At 38.6% G+C, this 12,380-nt stretch overlaps 2 protein-coding genes across 3 annotated transcripts in view; one reads left to right on the top strand and one right to left on the bottom strand.

The window, feature by feature from the left end:
• The window catches only part of CMSS1 (cms1 ribosomal small subunit homolog (yeast)), a 348,622-nt gene that overhangs the window by 290,370 nt on the left and 45,872 nt on the right, over positions 1-12,380 (bottom strand). The gene's annotated exons all lie outside the window — the stretch shown is intronic.
• Positions 1-12,380, top strand: part of FILIP1L (filamin A interacting protein 1 like) — an 83,308-nt gene that overhangs the window by 53,783 nt on the left and 17,145 nt on the right. Inside the window, exon 1 of one of the 2 annotated variants that reach the window (XM_023509733.1) lies at positions 1,361-1,597. The exons of the other annotated variant lie outside the window; for it this stretch is intronic. The gene's annotated coding sequence lies outside the window, so the exon portion shown is untranslated. Of the gene's footprint in view, positions 1-1,360; positions 1,598-12,380 lie in introns of those variants that run through there. 2 annotated transcript variants of the gene reach the window in all.

The raw sequence follows: 12,380 nt of genomic DNA, 5'->3' as shown, positions 1-12,380 counted from the left end.
TTACAGTGCATTTTATAACTATAGGGCAGAGTAGTAAAACAAACAAAATATTAATACAAAACTGAAAATCAAATATTCACTTTAAATTTAGCTGAAGAGTATGGCTATTTACTTCTCATAAAATACTATGCTATACAGGAAAAGCAGAGGTAACTTTAGGCTTCTCAGTAGGTACCTACAGTGACCCAGAAAAAGTTGCAACATGAACTCCCAGTTTAGCAAGGACACACATTTGATTTTGTGCCCGGCAACTTCTTTACACACTACTTCCACTAGCTATACAACTCTGCAACCATCCTTTCTCCACTCCACAAAAAGGAGGAAGCAGACTATTTTCATTATTCCTGCTTGACAAAACATATGGAAACAATAATTCTATAGACATATGTACATCATAATAGGAAGCAATCCTATTTTAACCTAATTTTAAAAAGATTTTAAATGGACTCAATCTACTAAAACTACTCATCTGAAGCTTGCAAATAAGGCTGCCACGTCCCTAATTTATTTAGCAGATTCATAGACTTGGGCTAGGACTTTAGAGATTACTTTTCTTATTGATGTGCAAAATAATTAGAAGGCTAATTCTTATTTACAAAAAAATAGGATTTATACAAATAAATCTGACTCATACTAGAGGATAATAGGCTTAATTCAATCATATCAGTTTCTTTCTTCTTCTGTCTTTATTCCTTGTTTTATTTTTGTTTGCTGGTAAAAGAGAACAAATAGATTAGAACTGGTTCTAAAGTTCTATTTTTATACTTTGTCTTCAAAGTACAGCACAAAACATTTAATTTCTTTAAAAAAAATATTTTCCCTGCCAGATAATCTGATTAGTTTTAACTGCTTTCGTTAAAACACAGGCATGCAGAAATGGGGAAAGAGGAGGTTCTTTCAGGAAAAACACTGAAAAAAATAAGATTTCATCTGGCCTTCCCATCATCACTTGAAGAATTGTTTGGTAGTTACATCATCAGGAAATAAAATACTATCCTCTGAGGACCCCTACTCTTTACAAAGAGGAAAGAAGGTTTGAAGTCTAAATCACACCCCCACCAGATGTCTCCAAAATAACTTCTCCTTTCCCTTCTACCGCCTGCCCCACAGCAACCAAAAAACAAATGAAACAAAAATGTATTTACAAAAGTTTACACAAGAATAACAGGATGTGTATTTATGTCTCCCTAACTGATCACAGGAGCTTTAGAGACCCAGAGGGAGAAAGTTAGAAGCGTATCCCCAGTGACCCTCAATGACTTGGTGAGCCCGGCAGAAGGGCGCCCGACGTCCCAGGCCCACCGTCCGTCCCCTCCGCTGGGAGCCGGGACCCGACGCTCGGTGCGCACCGGCCGGAACGTGGGCCGGGGCCGCCGCAGCCCGGGGTCCGGCGGTGACCGGCGCCCCCGCCGCCGCGCCGCACACGCGGAGCGCCTTATAAGGCAGCGCGGTGACGTAACGCCATAGGCCGGGCGCGCTCGGCGCCCCGCTCGCATTGTTCAGGCGACTCCCAGAGCGCACACAGCCCGCTCGCGGCGCGGCGCGGCGGGACAGCGGCCCGGCCCGGCCCCGCCCGGCCCCGGCGCAGGCGGCTCAGGTAAGCCCGGAGCGCAGCTCTGCCCCGCTGAGGGGCACTGCTGTCAGGCAGCCCGGCGGCGCGTCCCTGGGTCGCTGTGAGAGTTGTCTCAGCATCACTGCAGGCAGGTTTCGCAGAGCGCGTCCCATGTAGTGTAGGTTCAAAACCACTCACACAAAACTTGAAAGTAAAAGTTTGCTCCGGCGGAGAGAATAGGCTTGGGATTTAATTTTGTATGTTGGGATGTGGGGGCTATGCAGTACATACGCTTTCCAAGTGAGCTGGCCATTGAATCCTGCCTGTGTTGAGAAACCTTTGGGGAGAGGGTGGGGAACTTGACTGCGATGGAACAATTCTATCTCCGGATCTTGTTATCTCTCCTCCGGACTTCACCTCGCCCGGGTAGTAAGAGCAGAGTGCGAAACAACTGCCACATGTTTGTAGATTTGTTAGCGCCGGATTTTTCTCCCCCACTTTTTGTAAATCTTAATATAGAAGACTAGACTGCATCTTGGAATTAAGATGAATCTAATATTAAAAAGCCTTTTAAGTTTCAAAAAAGACCTTAGAAACACTGTTCCGTCTTAAAAGCATTATGTTAATTTGTACAAGGAGGTAACTATCACAGTTTGGAATTCGAACTTTCTCCTTCAGTCATTGGATAAATGACAAATCGCATTAAAGTTATCCTTTGCAGAGTAATATTTTGGATAATAGTATGCTATGCAAAAATACTCATTTAAAAGGTAAAACTTACACGATAATTTTATTGATTAGTAGCATATTGAACTGTAATTAGTTATATCTAAACCCTGAACAGACTCTTACTATAAAAGAACCTTTATAGTATAACTGAACACTCGGCAGAAACTGTGTAACTGTGTAATATCTTAATTTGATTTTCAAAATTAGAATAAGCAGAAGAACTAAAAATAAAAGATATGTCAAGTTCAGAACACTGGAATAGGAGATGAAAAAATGATTTATCAGTCAAACTTTATCTGGTCTAAACATATTATAAAACAAAACTTGAAGAACGCTGTGACTGAATTATTTCCCTTTTTAAATAGCCTCTAAGTTTGAGAAAGTCTACACAATATGAATTCAGAATTCATAGGCTGCCATTTATATTGATTTACTCTAAAATTCTGAAAAGTGCTTAATATTGTTAACAGTAGAATGATCATATAACTTTGATTGCACAGTAAAAATTCAATAGATGAGCACAGTACCACAGTCATCCAAGATGTGTGTGTGTTACCAAGTCACATTTTATTTTTGTCAGTGAGAAGAAAAATCTTAAGATCTCAGATTTATTTGAAACACAGCATTTTAAAAATAAGCTCAAAATTTACATTATATCTGTATTTCTAGTAATTCTTAATAGTTGAGTTTAAGTATGTCTCATTTTTGCTTCATAGGACTTTGTTTTTTCTTTGTTGTTGTTGTTTCTGCTATTTTGTTTGGAACGATGCAAGATTTTGGTTTTCATATTCAAAAAGAAAAATTATATATTATTTGGTCTGAAGATAGACTATATAAACTACAGGTTAGTACTGAGAAGTAGGATTTCCACAAAACTATTTCAAGCCTAGGGAAAGCCTACCATAATGAGAAAAGTGGGGCCACCACCCAGGTCACTGTGGAGAAGTACAGAATATGCAACAGAAGAGTTGTTTATTTGATATAGGCAGTAATTGGAAACTGAAAAATTCCTGCCTTGGGAAAAAGGCATTCTGCTCTTTTGAATCTAACAGAGGTAGAGGGAAATAGAAACCATCAATTATTGTTTCAGCTATACCCAAAGTACCATCTGTACCATAAACTATAGCTCAACTGTTGAAAATCATAACTTCCATCAAAGCTCTAACAGCTGTGTTTCCCAAAGTCTGCCTGTTATTTTTTAAAGCATGCAAGCATCAATTAAAAAAGTTTCAAATGACAGACTTTAATATTCCACACTTTTTTCCTTTTATTAACTTCAATCATACATTAAGACCTCTTGTAAAACTGAAAGTTAAACAAAGACTATCATGGATACATTCCCTCACAACGGGTGCTCTGGGTGAGCATGTCTTAGTCCTGGACAATCTATATGACAGAAAAATGGACGGGATACAACAAATGTGAATTTTTACACTTCTGCATAAAAATTTTATGTTTAGTAAGTTCATTTGTCCCTTTGTGGAGATTAGCCTTAAGCGGTGAGCCCCGGTATTTTTATGCTGCCCCTAATGCTGTGATGGGGCTGCCCCTTCCCCTCCAAAGTAGGTGCCTTTAACAATGCATTTGGAGACTAAAGGGAAAAAAAATGGAAACAGGGAGGAAGAATAAAATTTCAGTAATTTTTAGGTCATACTCTGTACATATCTAGTGCTTAGGGACAAAGTGAACATTTTATAGGGTGAACAGAAAAAAATATATAGCCCGTCCTATTTAAAGGGGAAAAAAGGGAGGCAGGAAGAGAACTGTTTATTTATAACCGACTGGATATTATGGAGTAATAATCAGAGGATGTAAAGCAATATTGACCTCAACTTGCTTCACCTGTTGTTCACTCAGCCAGTCATTATGTTTGAAAAGTCTGACACATCCTGCCTTATATCTTGGGCATTTCATTAATTTTAAATGATCTATAGGAGTTATTTAATTTGTATTTGAATATAAATTTAGCTTTGATTTAAACTGATTGTTTAGTTTCTTTGCATTGTGCTTAAATAAGGATTTAAAGATGAAGAAATAGTGAGTATACAGCCAGCATCACAAACCTTCAAAGAAATATTTCTACGGCTGGTTCTGCCATCATGACAGTATTTCTGAGCCACCAACCCAGTCACTGTGCCTAATTTGTGCTGTGATGACTATTAGAACCTCCTCTTGTTGGTCATATTCTACTTCAAAGTAAAGTAGGTCATTCATGTCTTGAATCATTTTGTTAGGTCCACTAATTATAACAGCACCAATGCTGTTATAAGCCATTCTACATCCCTTTTTCTTAAATAAAGAGTTGAGATTTTCTTTTCCTGACCTTCATCTATACTAACATTGCCTCTGACTGAGAAAGCTGGGCAAAAAAGGTTAGAAGGCTTGCCAAGGAAAGTCCCTTGGTTCTTTTTCAGGTACACTCCCCCTTCATGCTTGTTCTTTCACATGCTTTAGCCGATTAGGATAGTACAGCAGTACTTTTAATTCTGAGCCCAAGAACAGAGAACATATTAGCAATGTTCTTTCTTCCATATGACCATCCTCACATTCTTATGCTGTACTGGTTCCAAATTATGATTAACTGTTAAGTATACAATTATTATTTTTCAACAAGCAGCTTGGGAATGATGTGTTTATATGTGGAAGGGGAGGTATGCAGAGAAGTGCATAGGCAAGTATATCATCATGACACTAGAGGTACAGACATATTCTCAGTGTCTTGTTTCTAACTATGGAGTCTAGCCTAAAGGCATTACCAGCAAAAGAAAGAATATATATTACACCAGAATAACAAATCCTCAAGTCCACAAAGAGGAGTTTGAGACACACCGTGGTAAGTTCCACTATATGAACAATAGGATGCCCCTAGACCCTAGAAAATATGTGCGCTCAAACACACACACACACACAGGCACACACACACACAAAACCCTGACACAGAATCTCCACAGAACTGTACAACTAAAAGAGGACATGAAGGCTGTCTAATCCAGATGCCTCACTTTACATTAGAAACTGATGGTCAAAGTGTGGCTTGTCTCTAAGATGCAGAATTCCTCAGAAGCACAGCCAGGGGCCCCTGCATTCTTGAGCTACCGCCCACCATTGGTTTTTCCTTAAATTAGTGCAAGGAAGAGACAAAAGAAACCCAGAAAAAGTCTTGGCACTACAGGTGGTGGAAAGGTTCAAAGTTCGTGTTGATAATTATAAGAAAGGAGGCAAAGGGAAAGGAGGGAGGCGAAAATCAATACACTTTAATCAGACTACAACAATAAAAGGAAGTGATAAAGGGAGGACAAAGAAAACTAATAAACCTTCTTACAGGTCTCCTGGGTGGCCAAGGCCACTCTCTTCCTGAAGGTGGGAGGTGCCCTGGAAAGACTGTTTGCTCTGTGGTCAGAGACATTTAGGTCTGAGCCACTAACTTAACAAATGAAGTCTTCTCAGTACCTTCCAGCTAAGCATTTCTCACACCCAAACCTGGCTAGCTAGCAGGGTCTCCATTAAATTTCAAAGTGACTTAATGACATCAAAACAATCTCCCCAAAACTACTATAGAAGTTGCCTATAAAGGCCATAAGCTGTTGGTGGTACTTACCCTGATTTATTTTCCTTCACACCAGGTACTATGACGTGACATTAAATTACACATTAACTACTTATTTGTTAGTGTCTGTCTCCTAGACCATAAACTCTTTCAGGATCAGTTGTGCAACTAGCCTTATCCCCAGTGCTTAGGAGACTACCTAGCTACAATTAGTAGGTATGGGACAATAAAGGTGTTAGATAAATGTACAAATAAAATATAACCTTGAAGCTTCTTATTTGGTGAGAAAAAAGTATTTCTAGAAACAGTGAGCTAGGGAGAGACCCTTCTTATAGATTTTGTTCAGTAGCACTAAAGAAATCTCAGCCACTACTTAAAGTGACTACATGGAAATGACTTATAAACACTAAAACAAGAAAACAAGTTAGGCTCAGGTTAATCAAGGCAGTGAAAGCTGCTTTGTGCTGTACAGTGTGTGTTATATAGGCAGATTAAGTCAATGCTTCTCTGCTCTCTGCCTACCTCATTTTAGCTCCCTCCCCAAACTGATGAGATTGATGGTGGTGAAAGAGTACCAGGTGAATCACCTTAGGGCATGGAATGGACTCAAAGCAAAATATGGGAGAGCACACACATTGCAGTGGTTTGGTCTTTAATGAAGGGTGGATTCCTCTGAATTTCCCTAACCTCTGTGTTTTAGCTGAGAGCCTGGAAGATGCAGTCATGGGGCCCAAACAGTTTATATTCTTTCAGTAACTAAAAACCAGGAGATGGCCTTTCCCCAAGCACACACTTTGATTCCAAAAGTTGTGTGTGTAGTCCACTGTACCTGCCAGGTTTTACAGAAGAGGAATGATTTTTCTTTAATTTCAAACTTAGTAACTCCAGTGGCAGCCTGTGAGGCCAGCCTAGGGCTAGTAACTCTCCTCAGCTGTAGCAAACATTTACTGTATGTCTGCCAGACAGTGTTCTAAGCACAAGGCAGGATAAAGGCCCAGCAAGTTCATCATGCACCTTACCATGTAACCTATCATGCTACAGCCATTAGCACTGACTGGTACCATTGAACAGCAGCTCTTGTCTAATGGCTCCAACTATGTTCTCATCCCAGCTCTTTTTAGTGGACTGATATAAAGCAATTGAGAGAGGTCAGCTGTACATAAAAATTGACTGAAGATAAGTAATATGGGGGTGTTTTTAAAAACTACAACAGAATAGAGCCAATTGCCCAGTTTGCTTACTAGCTGAATTGACAGGGACAAATAATGGGTTGAAAGTCTAAATTCTGCTCTTCTTGGTTCTGCTATCCATTCTTGGGATGTACCCTGGGTTTCCACAAACCTCAAGAAAGAGAACAGTGTCATCCACTCTAAGTATCTCTTAATACTAGGTGAAGTTCAAATAGTGGGCAGCAATGCCTAAGAAGACTCTGATAAGTAGAGCAGAGACCATATAAAAATATAAGCTACTGACTGTATCATTACAGAGACAACACAGGTAAAGAAAATGGGAGAAATGTGAGGAAAAGAGTCCCCAGTAAAGTGCAGGAAGGATGAACATAATTGTAGTCCTTGAGCCTATGAGCACTCCAAATGAATGTACCTAAAGTAGCCTCAAAGATGAGGTCAGCCCTTCAAGATGGGCCATCGTGACAGAAGCACATCTTCCAGATTTATCATGTCTCATGGCCCACCAGTCCTGGAACAAAAGTTTAAAGGTGAACTAAGTTTCTCTCTCTCTTTTTAAAATTCTTTTTTTAAGTAATCAAAACAAAAACAAATCTCTGCGCAAAGATCATAAGAGGAATGTAAAACATTCATCACAATTGGGTTGAGAAGCCTTAAGTGTCTGCTGCTAAATTTGAAGAAAAGGAAGGAGTTGTTTGGCCCACGAGCCTGGGAGAACATGAAAAAGTTCTTGTTTTCTTGCTGAAGACAAAGTGCAGTGAGATACTGTGGAAATCCCTTAGTCTTAATTTACTAGTTTGTAAGTTAGGAATGGCATGAGAGGTGAATCTCACTGTGAAATTTTGTGAAAACAAATCCATGGCTGCTAAAGGGAAGATTATTTTTTCTTTACAAATATCAATTCATTTAGTATAAAGATAAAACACTCGATATTAAAAATACCAAATGTTTGAGGTTCAGTATTATGCTTGAGGCTTTCATACAACTGGCTGTATGGACACCTTTCAAATAAAGGTAAGGACAATGTTGTCAAGTGATTTGGGATACCACTCTTTTCGCTCAAAATTGTGTCCCATAAAATTCTTCTTGCAGTTCTATAAAACTCATTAGGCTAAACAAAGATGCGAAGAATCACTAGCAAAGTTAAGATTCTCTGGCCAATTTCCATCATCTGGACTTCATCTCAATTTGTCTCTAAGTGAATTCCTCACTTCACTGAATGGTTTTCCCTTCACAGAAGTGACAGGAACAGGAGAAACAAAACTCTACTTGTCCTTCTGACTAATAATACAAATAATTCTGAAAACTGTAGGCAGCATGCAGACTAAAAGAGGGTTATACTCCCCTAAGAAATGGTTCTCTTACTTCTAAATTATTTGGTCATCAATTATGTATAGAGTTCAATCCCATGAGGGACACAGGTATTAATCATTTGAGGATCTTATAGTTGGTTTAGGAAAAAAATTAATATGCTAAAATTAGAAGGGGCTACAAAGCAATATAGAATATTCTTCATAAAACTGTAAGGGCTGTAGGAACTCAGAAAAGGAAAACTAGCTAGGATTAGACAAGTTAAGGAATATTCCTAGAATAGATGGGAACTGGAATGTAAATGGGGGCAACTGAAGGGAACATTTCAAAAAGGACAGCGGATTTATTCCTTGGAAGTCTAGTATGAAAGGAGACAGAGGTAAAAAGGGAAAAAAAGGCTTGAACCAGAATAATAATACCCAAACACCACTACTTAAATCCACTGTTTGGCCTTTAGTAAGTAATGACCCATAGCAGATACTCAGACAATGGTACCTATTCTCTTCTACGTGTGCCTGTCTGCCCACAAGGATCAGACTGCGATACAGGGCCAAAGAGGAGATGCTTTGTAGGATGCAGTCATGAAGAGCTCCTGATCTTGTATACACACCTATAAAGGATCAGGTACATTGGAGAAAATCCATGTCTCCAGTGCCTAACTTTAGTTTAGGGGTCCTCAAACTTTTTAAACACGGGGCCAGTTCACTGTCCCTCAGACCGATGGAGGGCCGGACTGCAGGCCCCAGGACGAGTTGGCTGCTAAGCAGGACAGGCAGTGGCAGCAAAAACACCTGGCTGGCCGGATAAATGTCCTAGGTGGGCTGCATGTGGCCTACGGGCCGTAGTTTGAGGATGCCTGCCTTAGCTACTCTGAAAAGAGAGGTTGTTCTTTATCCCAATTCCCCTACTACAAGGCATCCCTCACAAGAGAAGCCCATATGAGCTTGCCTAGAAGGTGTCTTAGTTACTTGAAGGAACAAGTTACTGAGTAAATAACCAAAAAAAGCAACTAGACTGAAGAAGGCTTAAAAGCTAGTCTGGAACCTCCCTGTTTACCTAGAAAGATCTACAATGCCTCAGAGGCGTGCGCGCAACACACACACACACACAGAATTTGTACAGCAAAACTTGGGCTAAAGGACTTAAATCAGATCCTAGGCACAGACAATAAAGATTCTCTTTTAGAAATTAACTGTCTTAAATACTTGTAAGTGTTAATTTTTTATTATAATTGTCATTTCAATTTAGTATAACATTTAAAAAAGTGAATACTAAAAAGATTTACTTCTTTGATTTTACAGCACTTATAATCCTGAAGTAGACAACAAATGCTTGCCATACAAAGAATCAAAAATACATCTGAATCTCATGAAATTCTAATTAAGGTTTCCCATCCTATAAACACTGAGACTTGATGAGCCATAAACTCTGTTGACATTTGAAGTTATATATAGTATTAAACAGGAAAGAAGGGAGGAAAGACTTCTAAAGGGGGCGAACTTTCCTTTACACTCTTTATGCTCTTATCTACCCTGTTTCTATGGTGAACCTTGTGACTTCAGTAGTCACAGTAAAACATACGCCTCTGTTGTTGTGGTTTCTAAATTTCTAAAATTAGAAATTGTTGGGGGTTTTATTTTGTAGAACTGAGATTTGAGGATTGCCAAAAGCTTTGTAAACTCTAATGATGAAATTGTACTGCTTTCCCCCATGGTGCAGCTGAGGTGATAGACAGATGAAGCAAGGTCAAATACTAAGTCAGGAGCAGATTTTGGTTCAATATTTGCTGCCCAACAGATAGGTAGGTTTTCTAAAAGTGCTTTTCAGTTGTTTAAGAACAACTGAAAGAATGTAGGCTCAGAAAGTTCATTTTTCTTTTGCTTTTTTCTTTGTTTTAAGCTGTGAATGGGTGAATTGTAAAAGTGACAGTAAAGTCAGAGCTTTTTTCCAAAAACACTTATTTCAACTACCAAAAACCTGGGAGTTTGCCCTCTCTTAAAATTCAATTCACAAGGTAAGAAATGTATGAGTATCTAGGCAAAAATGGATGAGTATTCAAACAGCACATATATGAAGGACACTGTAGCTTTTTCTTTAACATTGCTATAAACAGAACATTTGTCACAGAGGTCAGCATAACTAAGTGAGCCTGAAACTACTGCTCAAGGACAAATTCAGCAGCAGACCCAGGGCCAAGAGAAGTGGGGTAAAAAAATCACTGCTCTAATCTCTAGCAGATCTGTTGCTGACCGTTGGAATATTTTGATGGAACTGCCCCTCACTGTCTGAGCTTAATATTCCCTGGAACACCATTCATTTTAAAAGAACCCAACTTAGAAAAGAGGAAGTAGGATCAAACTCTATGTTTACATGTTCTTTCTTCTGAGTGCGCAGAAGCTGCACAGAAGAAAAATGTAACCCAAATGCTCTGGACTGTCAATCAAGGGACAATTAAACAAGGCTCAGATAACCAAAATAATTTTAATTTTTACAAAGCAAGCAAGAGAACATGTAAAACACAGACCACAATAAAAATGATCGTTCAGTTTCAACAGATTCCAGAATAAAACTTTTCCACCTGTCATCAGACTTTACATATGGCCCAAACTAACTCTTCCCAAATCATGAGAAGAAACATAAACCAGTCATTCTCCGGGACTAAGAAAAGTAGGTAGGGGGAGATGGAGAGCGCATTTGTTGTGGCTGATGATCTAATTGTTTGCTCAGCGGAAGCCAAGCCACACATCATCCTTCATCCTCATCTTCCAGAACCTCTAAATACTATTAAGTGTATTAAATTTCTTTATTTCCCTTGTCCTTTGTTTACTGCTTTGCTACAGCAGAATGTTTCACATTTTACACTCTTTATGCTCTTATCTACCCTGTTTCTATGGTGAACCTTGTGACTTCAGTAGTCACAGTAAAACATACGCCTCTGTTGTTGTGGTTTCTAAATTTCTAAAGTTTGAATTTCCTACTAACAAGTTAGGAAATGTTTGGTTTCCCAAGCACACCACGTTAGCCACTGCCTCTGTGCAGTCAGCCAGACTACAAGATGAAAACCAGTACACACATGTACTCTGGCACATGACTGGTCCCTGCTTTGGCCTCTTATGTTAAAAATGGTGAACTGAACACCAAATAATTAATGTAAGGAAACCAAGTAAAAGAGGAAAGTTTTTATCATTGTTTTTTTTTTTAAAAGATAAAAATCAGAGCTTAAAAAAAAAAGTTTTGCTTAGAATAAGAGCTGGAAAAGGATACACTTTATCTCTTTTTTAAAAAGCAGAGAATAAAAGAAAAGCAACCCACCAAAGAGCAAGTGTTAAGGGAAAGGAATTCTAAATCCTCCAAAATACCTATGTGTAATATCTGAATGAAAATAACTTGTGATACAGGAAGAGAAAGAAGGGATTAATAGAGATTTAAATCACAGAAAATTTAACAGCTACATCAGAATGCTTTTTCTAAAGAATCTATTTCTGCTTCCTCAGTCTGCTAAAATACAAAAGGAACATCTAAATATAAATGCATTTTAAGCAATACATATATTTTAGAAATACATATATTCTTAATAAAGTACATATACACATTTCTAACGATATATAGTATTATGACCTTGAAATCTGTTTCAGAAAAAGGCTGCCTGTTAAAAATATTTTCCGAGAACTTTAAGTTCCTTGAAATGTTCTACGGAAATAGTATTTATGACAAACCCACCTCCTCTGGGGAATGTGAGATGTTGTTACTGGCAAAGTCACAATTTTTTAAACTATCCAAAAATAATTATGAATTTATGCCAAATGACTAAACTTGCTATATTATTCCAATGATTAAGAGAATATTTGCTAATGTCTCCATGATTATGGCTCAAAGTACACATGAACCTACAGAAAATACCATAACAAAACAGTTGACTGCTAGTGGTGGTAAATTTTCTGCATCTTTGACAGGCAGAATATTACAACACAAATTCCCTGTAGAGGATGGTGCATGAGATATATGAGACAGGAGGTGTCGATGGACGTCATGGTGCTGAGAAACAGGATTTGGA

The sequence above is a fragment of the Otolemur garnettii genome, unplaced genomic scaffold, assembly GCF_000181295.1.
Source record: "Otolemur garnettii isolate 467f Iridium unplaced genomic scaffold, OtoGar3 scaffold00009, whole genome shotgun sequence".
Taxonomy (NCBI): domain Eukaryota; kingdom Metazoa; phylum Chordata; class Mammalia; order Primates; family Galagidae; genus Otolemur; species Otolemur garnettii.
The sequence above is the reverse complement of the archived record's forward strand: the minus strand, read 5'-3'. Positions and strand labels throughout refer to the sequence as shown.